At 42.1% G+C, this 11,247-nt stretch overlaps 1 long non-coding RNA gene across 1 annotated transcript; it reads right to left on the bottom strand.

The window, feature by feature from the left end:
* Positions 1–3,393: 3,393 nt before the first annotated feature.
* LOC143976186 (uncharacterized) lies at positions 3,394–3,936 on the bottom strand. Its single transcript, XR_013272554.1, has 2 exons — positions 3,729–3,936; positions 3,394–3,597 (listed from the first exon to the last, which is right to left on the bottom strand). It is a non-coding gene; the product is annotated as an uncharacterized LOC143976186 (long non-coding RNA).
* Between the last annotated feature and the right edge of the window lie 7,311 nt (positions 3,937–11,247).

The raw sequence follows: 11,247 nt of genomic DNA, 5'->3' as shown, positions 1-11,247 counted from the left end.
GACTTGTCTATGGCCTGCTTTACTCAATGTCATCTTATATAGCTTCACTCTCTTCATCTGCATCAGAGTTCGAACTTGTGTCATGGCAGTAACAGGCAGATTTGTTATCATCTATTTGGGTTAAGAAGTTTACCAGTCTATCCTAAAAAAGCAAGAATCTTCACGTCCTTGTAAACTGAACATATTGTAGCATTAGAGCCAGAGTATCAGACTAATTTACACCCCACTGCTTCATAATCCGACTGATTTCCTTTGACGTTGACTTCTCCAAAAATAATGGAATTTTTTGCTGTGATTTTATTATGAGTTTAAATCAATACAATTCTAATTTGCACTCTTGTAGCTCTCCCTCACCAACTTTCTTACATTTTTTTGTCACTCTAATTCAGCTTTACCAGGAGTATTAATGTTCCCCTCCAGTTCCCTTACATATTGATTCAGCAGGGTGCCTAATGAATGTTAAAACAGAATTTTAAAGCAGGTAGAAAATCAATGGTGCAAATCGGAACTCCTAAAATCTCTTCTATAGAATCTCTGCGAACATTTGACATCAGCTTTATTTCAGTCTGGTTTGCTGTCTTTCAGGGACCCTTGTGCTTTGAAATAAATAATTGAATCAATGTTTATGACTTTTTTTCTATAGCGCAGAACCATTAAAATATTTTTCCTACAGTTAGACGGAACATTTGGTCATGCCTACTGTTATAGCTTTCATGTAAGTATTTTGTGAAACTTTAATAAAGAAATATTGAAACTGAAATAAATAATTGATAGCACAGTAAAATTAGGAATGCGGAAAAACAACAATTTTTTTTACATGTTTTGAGATATTAGTAAAAATTCATGTGCAATTTGAAAATAATTTAATGTAGATTCCAAGTAAAAAGTAAAGCTAAAGACTCAAAAAGTTATTTGGAAAACTTTCATTTAAAAAAATTATCTATAATTGCACACAGAATTGTCATGCTGTAAGTTTCATGTATATGCCATATGTGGGCCAGTATATCTACAAGATGCAAACACATAATCAAGTTAGCTGGGCATATGAATTTGCAGAACATGCTACTTGTAGTTAGCGCAAACTAGGAAACTGCTTGTATTATTTGACTAAAGTTGGCAACACATTTATGGTCAGCTAAAACTACACCCATTCAAAGTTCCTGCATCCTGGGAAATAGCTTAAACTGCATTTGCCATGACAACCATCCAATTTTTGTTAAAACTTACTGTATTTGCTGGCGTATAAAACTACCTTTTACACTTAAAAAAAATGCCCAAAAATCGGGGGTCGTCTTATACGCCGGGTATACAGGTATACAATGCTGCCCGATGGACGTCAGCCCCCAAATGTCTGGTAATACTGTATGTGGCTTCAGCTACAAACAGTATACTCCGTTGAGCCAATCCCGGCGAGCAATGTATTCTATGAATGAATACAGAGCCTGCTTGGATTGGAGTAACAACCTCTGCCAATCCGAGCAGGCTACATAGAGTAGCCTGCTCGGATTGGCTTTGAGAGAGAGAGAGAGAGAGAGAGAGAGAGGCAAGGGCTGATGATGCTACAGCCTCTGCCAATCCAAGCAGGCGTTGTATTCATTAAAATAATACACCGCTCACCATACTTCCCTGGGTAAATCCATTCACTGATCTCCTACTACTATACATCCTGCTATTTGCCTTTGAGGTCCCAGGCACCCAAGAGGGACAGGTAAATCTGGGACATATGACAGGGGGTTTATTAAATGCATTTTGGTGGACAATTCCCATAGAATGTGACCCAAAAGTGGTATAGGTTTGGTTAGTGAAAAATTCCACTTTCCAGAGTTGTGGCATTCAATAGATCTCTGTTTGTGTTATTATTGTTTGATTTACTTTATGACATAACACAGCATGGTGGATGAGTAGTTGGCATTCTTGCTTTGTGTTTTTTAATGGTTCTAATGTTTTTTTTAAATGGTGTTGCCTCAGAAGGGGGGTAGTCTTATACCGCGAGTATTGCCCAAAACCTATGTTTTCACTTGAAAAATAGGGGGTCGTCTTATACGCCCAGTCGCCTTATACGCCGGCAAATACGGGTAAGATGAGAGCGAGCAGGGGGTTCAATGTTTCTCTCCTGTTGATCGTTCCTCCCTGATTTCCCAATATATATATATCACATGCTGCAATACAGAGGGGTAATCAGTGTGGGAACAATCACAAAATGCAGCATGTAAGCGTCATGGGCACCCTTTGGAATTCCGGAGGGACGCAGCACCAAAAGTGTTGGTGCTTACACCCAACTCATGTACTTGTCTCGACTCAAAAAGGAGTGTCCACACTAGACAGTCTTTCCTCAGTGTACTCCCTCCCTCCCCAGCCCCTGTGCCCATGACACTGACAGGTACATGGCCAAGGAGTCTTATACTAGGGGTGGGCAGAGCCTGAGGGGAACTGAGAAACAAATTCTTCATCAGGGCTTCTACACTTTAGCTTGACAACACACAGGAGTGAGCAGTTCCTTAGCTGCTATTCAGTTTAATAGCAACTTTTGAATTCACCCACTGCTGTGTGCTGTCAACCAAAAGTGAAGCTGAACTGATGAGGAACTAGTGTTACTTCCCCATCAGACTCTGTGCACTCATTGATGAGTCGTTTTCCAAATATTGGTATTGCCTATATTTGGGTAATGATATTAGGTGTGTCCCATTCCTTTTGTCTACATTTAGCTTTTGGCTGGGGACTCTCCTGGCCAAACGCTAAATGAGGTAGAGGACCAGGGGCAGCCTGTTCTTTAGGGGTGCTTCCCCCACATCCTCGCCACCCCCTATATGCAGTGGATAAATTCATGCACAGCGTGAATCTATCCACAGCTGCCCCCTGTTCTGTGCCCGACCCTTTTGGGTCACCGGGCATATAAATTCGAGCGGGCGGTTTTCTTTTCTTTTTTTTAAACCTGGTTAGAGCCATAGGCTCTAATAAGCTTCAAAATAGGGTGGACTTGGGACACAGAGCATTGCATATGTGTCATGGGTATGCAGTAATGTTTGTTTGTCAGCTTACCTCTCCATGTGTTCTGCTTAAGCGGCCAGCCACTCTCACCTGGCTGCTTAAGTAATCCCTCCTCAAAGCATGGCTCTGCCTCAACCCCTATCAGGGAACTGTAAATCAACCTATGCTCGGCAAGCCAGCTCTGCTGATCAAAATTGTTTGTTTGGCTTTTGTGTGCGCCTTGCTGTGTCTTCTACGTCTGATTCCAGTTACCGATCTTGGCTTGTTCTTGACTATTCCTACTTGCTTGTTACCCCAACCTTTGGCTATCTGCTGACTATCCTTTGTTGTCACAACCTGTTCCATCCACTAGGGAAAGTATAAGGGACTTTCTAGGCAACAGGGGAAATAAGCATAAACAAAAAATTCTACAAAATAGCTTTTATTATGAAAAAAGTATATAAAATTAAGGTGCAAACATCACCGATATGATTAATAAAAACAGTAGATTACAATCATGAATCGTTAGTGCATGACAATTGTAGACATTCAGGCCGACGCGTTTCAGGACACTTGTATAGTCCTTTCACCAGGGGCATTCAGAGCCAGCAGATACTACCACAGCACATTCTAAAAGTAAAAAACAACAATAATAACAAAAAACAGAACAAAAGCATACAATACAAGAATACATCAATCTAATCATGAAAGAAGGCATACAAAAGGAGCATCGTTGAGGTCATGATTATAAAAACACATACCGATTCGATTGGTCAGTATTGCATACACCTCCAGATGGAATGCCGACTAGCACAGTACGTTCATATCAGATGCCGTGAAGAGTGTAGGGGAAAACTGTTAGGCTAACATAACTGCAGTGCTACGTGATTGGATGTACAGATGATAGCTTACAACCATAGATGCAGAGAGTAGCAGTAGTGACACTTAACAAAAACTCTTGATTTCAAAATTCAGCAAAAAAGAAAAGATATATATATATATATATATATATATATATATATATATATATATATATATTGTGACAGAGCGAGGCTCTGTCCTTATGAAATCGGAGGAAAAAGAGACACAGAGTTTGCATATCTGCGGACTGCAAGACTACAGAGTGTAGCGTTTAAATGGAGAAAACTGCTCTGTCAGTTTTCTCCAGGTTTTGCTAGTTTTGGATGGGATTCTGTAGTTTGGAGATCCCTGAGAGTCATGGGTGGGACGGGATCTCCAGCCCTGTGTCCGGGTCTTGAGGATAACGAGCAGGGTGTGTGCCCAGCTGCACACAGGCCATATAACGAAGGGCTGTTGGGAATAGAGGGAGGAGGATGGTGAAGTGTGAGCAGCTTGCTGCTGCTTGAAGCTGTGTGCGTCCAAGGAGCCCAAAGCTGTATGCGTTGAAGGGTTGAAGCTGTGTGTGTCCAAGGAGTCCAAAGCTGTGTGTTGAAGGGCTTGAAGCTGTGTGCGTCCAAGGAGCCTAAGACTGTGTGCATCCAAGCAGCTCGTTTGAGGGGCAAGTACCTATAGCAGCACTACTGCTGAAGAGTAGCCAGGTGGGCTAGCATTTTCATTTGGATTTTGTGTATTTCATTTAAGCTTGGACCCCTGCGTGGGATTCCTGGATGGACTATTGCTTTGTTTCTCTTTTAATAAACGTGGGCTACCAGGCCCTTAACTAGAAATTCCTGTCTGATGTGGACTAAAAATGCATCTAACCACTTGAGCTAAACACCCCAATGCCACAATATATATATATATATATATATATATATATATATATATATATATATATATATATATATTTATTTATTTATTTATTTTTTGAATGTAAGCCCTACAACAATTACATTGTTGCTACCAAATATTAATACTCTCAATATTAGTGTCTGCTTATTATGAAGCCCCCAATGTATAAATCATTGGTGGGCATATATTATCCCAATAGCAACCATACATATCAATGAAAAAAGGGCGAGAGAAAAAGGAAAAATCTTAAATAAAACGTTTCCATATGCATATCTTTATGTTCATGCTAAACAGGGCAAAAGGTGAAGCCTAGAATTGAAAAGTGATGCACAGACAGCTTAAATATGATACTATGTAGCACTGACTAAACCCAAATATACTGGGGCATGCTCAGTGCATATAATCACAAAAAGGATCAGTATTATAAAGATTCTAAAAAGGTATATTTTCACTAAAGAGTTTTAGTCAAGAGCTGAACAAACCTTACATTCAGTGTCACTGCAGATGATAACAATAGCCTTAGCACATACAACGCGGCAATCCGATCATAGAAGGAGGAGGCTGTCTGCTACATTCACAACTCGCGTTTTTATAAAGAACAGGAAGACGCGTGCACAGTGTCCTCAATTGCGTTTGCATTGTCCGCAATTGCTTGCACGTTTTCCGCAAATGCGCATACAATGTCCACAAATGCGTGCGCAATGCCCGCAAATGCGTGCACAATGTCTTTCATTGCACACGCTAAATACACTGAAAAGGATAAAAGGCAAACAAAGGGGAAACAAAGCCAACGAAACTCCCAATTATACTTCCTATGCTAAAGTGTGGAAGACGGACGCAGCAGACTACATCGTACTGCGCATCCGACTCCACATCTTGAATGATATTCTAAACCAACACCTCCGAGTACGTAAAGTAGCAGTCCTCCAAGAATATAATCTATGCAGGCATACTACGCAAGATGGGAGATGCAATACAGCCAATAAAGCGGCAGCGTTCTAAAACCATGAGTGCAAGGGATTATAAGGTCTTACAAAGGGTCAAAACTAGAGGGATATGAGGTACCAGCAAAATTATTTTTTTTTCAATAATTTTGCTGGTACCTCATACAACCCTAGTTTTGACCCTTTGTATAGGACCTTATAATCCCTTGCGCTCATGGTTTTAGAATGCTGCCACTTTATTGGCTGTATTGCATCTCCCATCCTGTGCAGTATGCCTACGTAGATTATATTCTGCTACTGCTACATTACGTACTCGGAGGTCAAGATGTGGAGTCGGATGTGCAGCGCGATGTAGTCTGCTGCGTCCGTCTTCCACACTTTAGTACAGGAAGTATAATTGGGAGTTCCGTTGGCTTTTTAGCCCCGTCTCCCCTTTGCTTGCCTTTTATCCTTTTCAGTGTATTTAGCGCGTGCAATGAAAGACATTGTGCATGCATTTGCGGACATCGTGTGTGCAATTGTGGACAATGCGCATACAATTGAGGACACTGCGCATGCATGGGCATCTTCCTGTTCTTTATAAAAACGCTAGTTGTGAATGTAGCAGACAGTCTCCTCCTTCTATGATCGGATTGCCGCGTTGTATGTGCTAGGACTATTGTTATCATCTGCAGTGACACTGAATGTAAGGTTTGTTCAGCTCTTGACTAAAACTCTTTAGTGAAAAGATACCTTTTTAGAATCTTTATAATACTGATCCTTTTTGTGATTATATCCACTGAGCATGCCCCAGTATATTTGGGTTTAGCCAGTGCTACATAGTATCATATTTAAGCTGTCTGTGCATCACTTTTCAATTCTAGGCTTCACCTTTTGCCCTGTTTAGCATGAACATAAAGATATGCATATGGAAACGTTTTATTTAGAATTTTTCCTTTTTTTTCTTGCTTTTTTCATTGATATGTATCAATGTTTAACCCTTTGATTTATATATTACAATTTTGATTGCTATTATGATAACATATGCCCACCAATGATTTATACATTGGGGGCTTCATAATAAGCAGACACTAATATTGACAGTATTAATATTTGGTAGCAACAATGTATTTGTTGTAGGGCTTACATTCAAAAATATTATATAAATATATATCTTTTCTTTTTTGCAGAATTTTGAAATCAAGAGTTTTTGTTAAGGGTCCGTTCACACAGGGGCAACTCCGATCCGACTTCAGGTCGCCCCTAGTCGCCTCAGGTCGGACAACATTTAAAAAGCAATGTAAGTGAATGAGAGCCGTCTTAATGCACACTACTGAAGTCGCTCCGACTTAAGAAAAGGTTCCTGTACTACTTGAATCCGACTTGTAGGCGACCGGTACCCATTGATTTCAATGGAGGTCGCCTCCAAGTCGGATCTCTGTTTATACGGAGGCGACTCTGACAGAATTATCAGCTCTCAAGAGGGCACTCTCAAGAGGGCGACAGTCCCAGCATCCTCCGGGACTGTGACGTCGTAAGGGGGCGGGGTCACCATGTGACATCAACCCATGTGACATCAACCGATGACCCCGCCCCTTGTCCCTATATGAGTCGCCGCGCAGCGCGTCCCTGGCATTGCGGCCGGAGAGAGCGTCGAGTCAACATCTCCAGGAGAAGAAGGAAAAGAAGAAGAAGAACGGAAGGCGGAGGCAGCGGCGTCAGAAGACTGGGCCACCGCCTGTAAAAGAGCTATAAGAAGGCGCGGTGGCCCGGCAGAAGAACCGAAGAGGGGGACAAGACCCCCGAAGTCGGAAGAAGAGGGCGGCGGTGAGGAAGAAAGCCGGGCTCCTCCTCTAGTAAAAGAGCTACAAGAAGATAGCGGAGGAGTCCGGCGAGAAGACCCCCGAAGACGGAAGACCCTCGGAGCTGTGCAATAAACTATTTTATCTTGTGTGTTGTGTTTTTTTTGTACTTTTTTTCACAGGTGAATGGGTAGGGGTACATTGTACCCCATACTCATTCACATAGGGTGGGGGGCCGGTATCTGGGGGGGCCCCCTTATTAAAGGGGGCTCTTGGATTCCGATAAGCCCTTCGCCCGCAGACCCCGACAACAAATGGCCAGGGTTGTCGGGAAAAGGCCCTTGTCCTCATCAACATGGGGACAAGGTGCTTTGGGGTGGGGGGGCCACGCGGCCCCCCCTTCCCCAAGGCACCCCCCATGTTGAGGGCACGCGGCCTGGTACGGCTCAGGGGGGGCGCACGCTCGTCCCCACCCCCTTTCCTGGCCGGCTGGGTAGCACGCTCGGATAAGGGCCTGGTATGAATCTGGGGGGACCCCCACGCCATTTTTTCGGCGTAGGGGTTCCCCTTAATATTCATACCAGACCTAAGGGCCTAGTATGCTCTCGGAGAGGGAACCCACGCCAAATTTTTTTCATAATTTGGCGTGGAGTTCCCTCTTGAGAGCTCATTCTCTGATTGGCCGCGGCAAAAGTCGCCTGGCCTGGGGCAACTTAAAGTCGTGTTGTAAGTCGCCCCAAGTCGTGTTCAGGTCGTGTCCAAGTTGCGTCCAAGTTGCCTCCAAAAGTCGTGTTGAAAGTCGTGTTGCCCCTGTGTGAACGGACCCTTAGTGTCACTACTGCTACTCTCTGCATCTATGGTTGTAAGCTATCATCTGTACATCCAATCACGTAGCACTGCAGTTATGTTAGCCTTATTCCTTGTACACACGGTTGGACTTTCCGACCACAAAATCCGTCCATTTTTTTTCTGACGGCTTTTGTCCTAAACTTGTGTTGCATACACACGGTCGGCAAAGTTGTCGGAAAATCAGATCATTCGGAACGTGATGACGGGACTACGTTGAGGCTAGTAGCCAATAGCTTTGGTCTCGTAATTTGGTCTAAGCATGTGTGGCACTTTGTCTGATCGGAATTCTCTACAAACGATCAGAAAAAGTCTTATCGGATTTTTTTGTCTGAAAATTTGAGATCCTGCTCTCAAATTTTCTCCGTCTGAATTTCTGACAGAAAAAGTCTGATAGAGCCCACACACAATCGGATTTTCCGACAAAATAATCAGATCGGACCTTCTCCATTGGAATTTCCGACCCTGTGCACAAGGCATAACAATTTTCCCCTACACTCTTCACGGCATCTGATATGAATATATGTCCGTACAGTGCTAATCGGCATTCCATTTGGAGGTGAATGCAATACTGACCAATCGAATCGGTATGTGTTTATATAATCATGACCTCAACGATGCTCCTCTTGTATGCCCTCTTTTATGATGAGATTGATGTTTTGTTGTATTGTATGCTTTTGTTCTGTTTTTTTGTTATTATTGTTGTTTTTTACTTTTAGAATATGCTGTGGTAGTATCTTCTGGCTCTGAATGCCCCTGATGAAAGCATTATACAAGTGTCCTGAAACGCGTAAGCCAGAATGTCTACAATTATCATGCACTAACAATTCATGATTGTAATCTACTGTTTTTATTAATCATATTTGTGATGTTTGTACCTTAATTTTATATATTTTTTTCATAATAAAAGCTATTTTGTAGAATTTTTTGTTTATGTTTCTTTCCCCTGTGTACAGTACCAGAAATCTGTCCTTAACCACTTCAGCCCTGGAAGGATTTACCCACTTCTTGACCAGGCCACTTTTACGCAATACGTTACTGTGTCGCTTTAACTGACAATTGCTTGGTCAGGTGACGGTGTACCCAAATCAAATTTATGTCCTTTTTCCCACAAATAGAGCTTTCTTTTGGTGATATTTGATCACCTCTGCGGTTTTAATTTTTTGGTTATCGATTGGTTTGCACAAAAGTTATCACGTCTACAAAATAGGGGATAGATTTATGTTGTGTTTTTTTTTTTTTTATTATTATTATTTTTTTACTATTAATGGCAGTGATCTGTGATTTTTTTAATGGGACTGCAACATTGTGGCGGAAATATCGGACACTTTTGACAGTTTTTTGGGACCAGCGACATATATACAGCAATCAGTGCTATATAAATGTACTGATTATAGTATAAATTACCCTGGCAGGGAAGGGATTAACATCAGGGGCGATCAAAGGGTTAAATGTTTCCTAGGGAGGTACTTTATAACTGTGAGGGAGTGGACTGACAGGGAGTAGAGAGAGATCAATGTTCCTGCTCACTAGGAACATACAATCTCACTCCCCTGACAGAACAGGGATCTGCTTTGTTGCCGTGTTTATACTGACAGATCCCCTTTCTGCCTCTCTTTGAAGCGATCGTGGGTGGCCGGTGGACATCAAGTCCGCTGGACTCGCTGATTGGCTCCCCCGCTAGCGATTGGGCATGCATGCATGCCCACAGATTGCCGTGTATGCGCCCGATGTACAATGACGGAGATTCATGCAGCTGAGCCACCCTGCCGCAGTACAACTGTAGCAGCTGGTTAAGGCTATATTGACTTCCCCTGAATGAGAGCAGACCTTTCCCATCTGCAGGTGCCCTGCAGAATAGACATTTCAAAACTCTGGTATGGGATCAAACACTTAAATTGTTAGGGAAAATGGAATTGGCCAAAGTGACCCTGGTCTACAAAGTACAACACTACGACAAACCGAGAAAATGAAGTTCAATGCTTCCGAGCATGCGTGATTTTTTGTGCATCCGAATCGCATACAGACAAATGCATTTTCAGATAGGAACTTTTTCCAACCGAAAAATAAAGAACCTGCTCTCAATATTTTGCTGGCTGGAATTCTGCCAGAAAAAGTCAGATGGAGCATACACATGGTTGGAATTTCTGACCAAAAGCTTGCATCCGACTTTTTCTGGCAGAATTTCTGATCGTATGTATGGGGCATTAGGCTCGCCAGTTCCTAAATGTCTTGCAGGACAATTTTATGAGTCAGATGGTAGATGCACCAACTAGAAATAAAGTGTTACTGGATCTATTGATTACCAACAATATAGGCCTGATCACGGATGTCGAAATACGGGGCAATTTAGGTAACAGCGATCACAGGTCAATTGGCTTCAGTATAAATCACACAAATAGGAAACATAAGGGGAATACAAAGACACTGAATTTCAAAAGGGCCAACTTCCCTAAACTACAAACCTTGCTAGAAGGCATAAATTGGGATAAATTCTTAGGAACAAAGAACACAAAGGAGAGATGGGTTTGCTTTAAGAGAATATTAAATAAGGGCATTCGCCAATGCATCCCATTGGGTAATACATTTAAAAGAGCAAACAAAAGTGCTGAGTGGCTTAACCCCAATGTAAAAATGCAAATATAAGCAAAGGAGAAGACCTTCAAAAAATACAAGGTTGAGGGATCATCCTCAACATTCAGACAGAATGCAACAAGAAATGTAAGGGTGCAATAAGGATGACTAAGATAAAACATGAAAGACACATAGCAGAGGAGAGCAAAAAAAAATCCCAAGAAATTCTTTAAGTATATAAACAGTAAAAAAAGGGAGGGCAGACAATATTGGCCAAATAAAGAATGAGGAAGTACATCTAGTTACAAAGGATGGGGAGATGGCGAAGGTATTGAATTTATTCTTCTCCTCAGACTTCGCGAGGGAATCGGGGGGCTTCAGTA

Source organism: Lithobates pipiens, unplaced genomic scaffold (assembly GCF_037356315.1).
Source record: "Lithobates pipiens isolate NorthernLeopardFrog02 unplaced genomic scaffold, aLitPip1_a1.2 Scaffold_13, whole genome shotgun sequence".
Taxonomy (NCBI): domain Eukaryota; kingdom Metazoa; phylum Chordata; class Amphibia; order Anura; family Ranidae; genus Lithobates; species Lithobates pipiens.
Note: the sequence above shows the minus strand (reverse complement) of the source record. Positions and strands in the feature narration are given on the sequence as shown.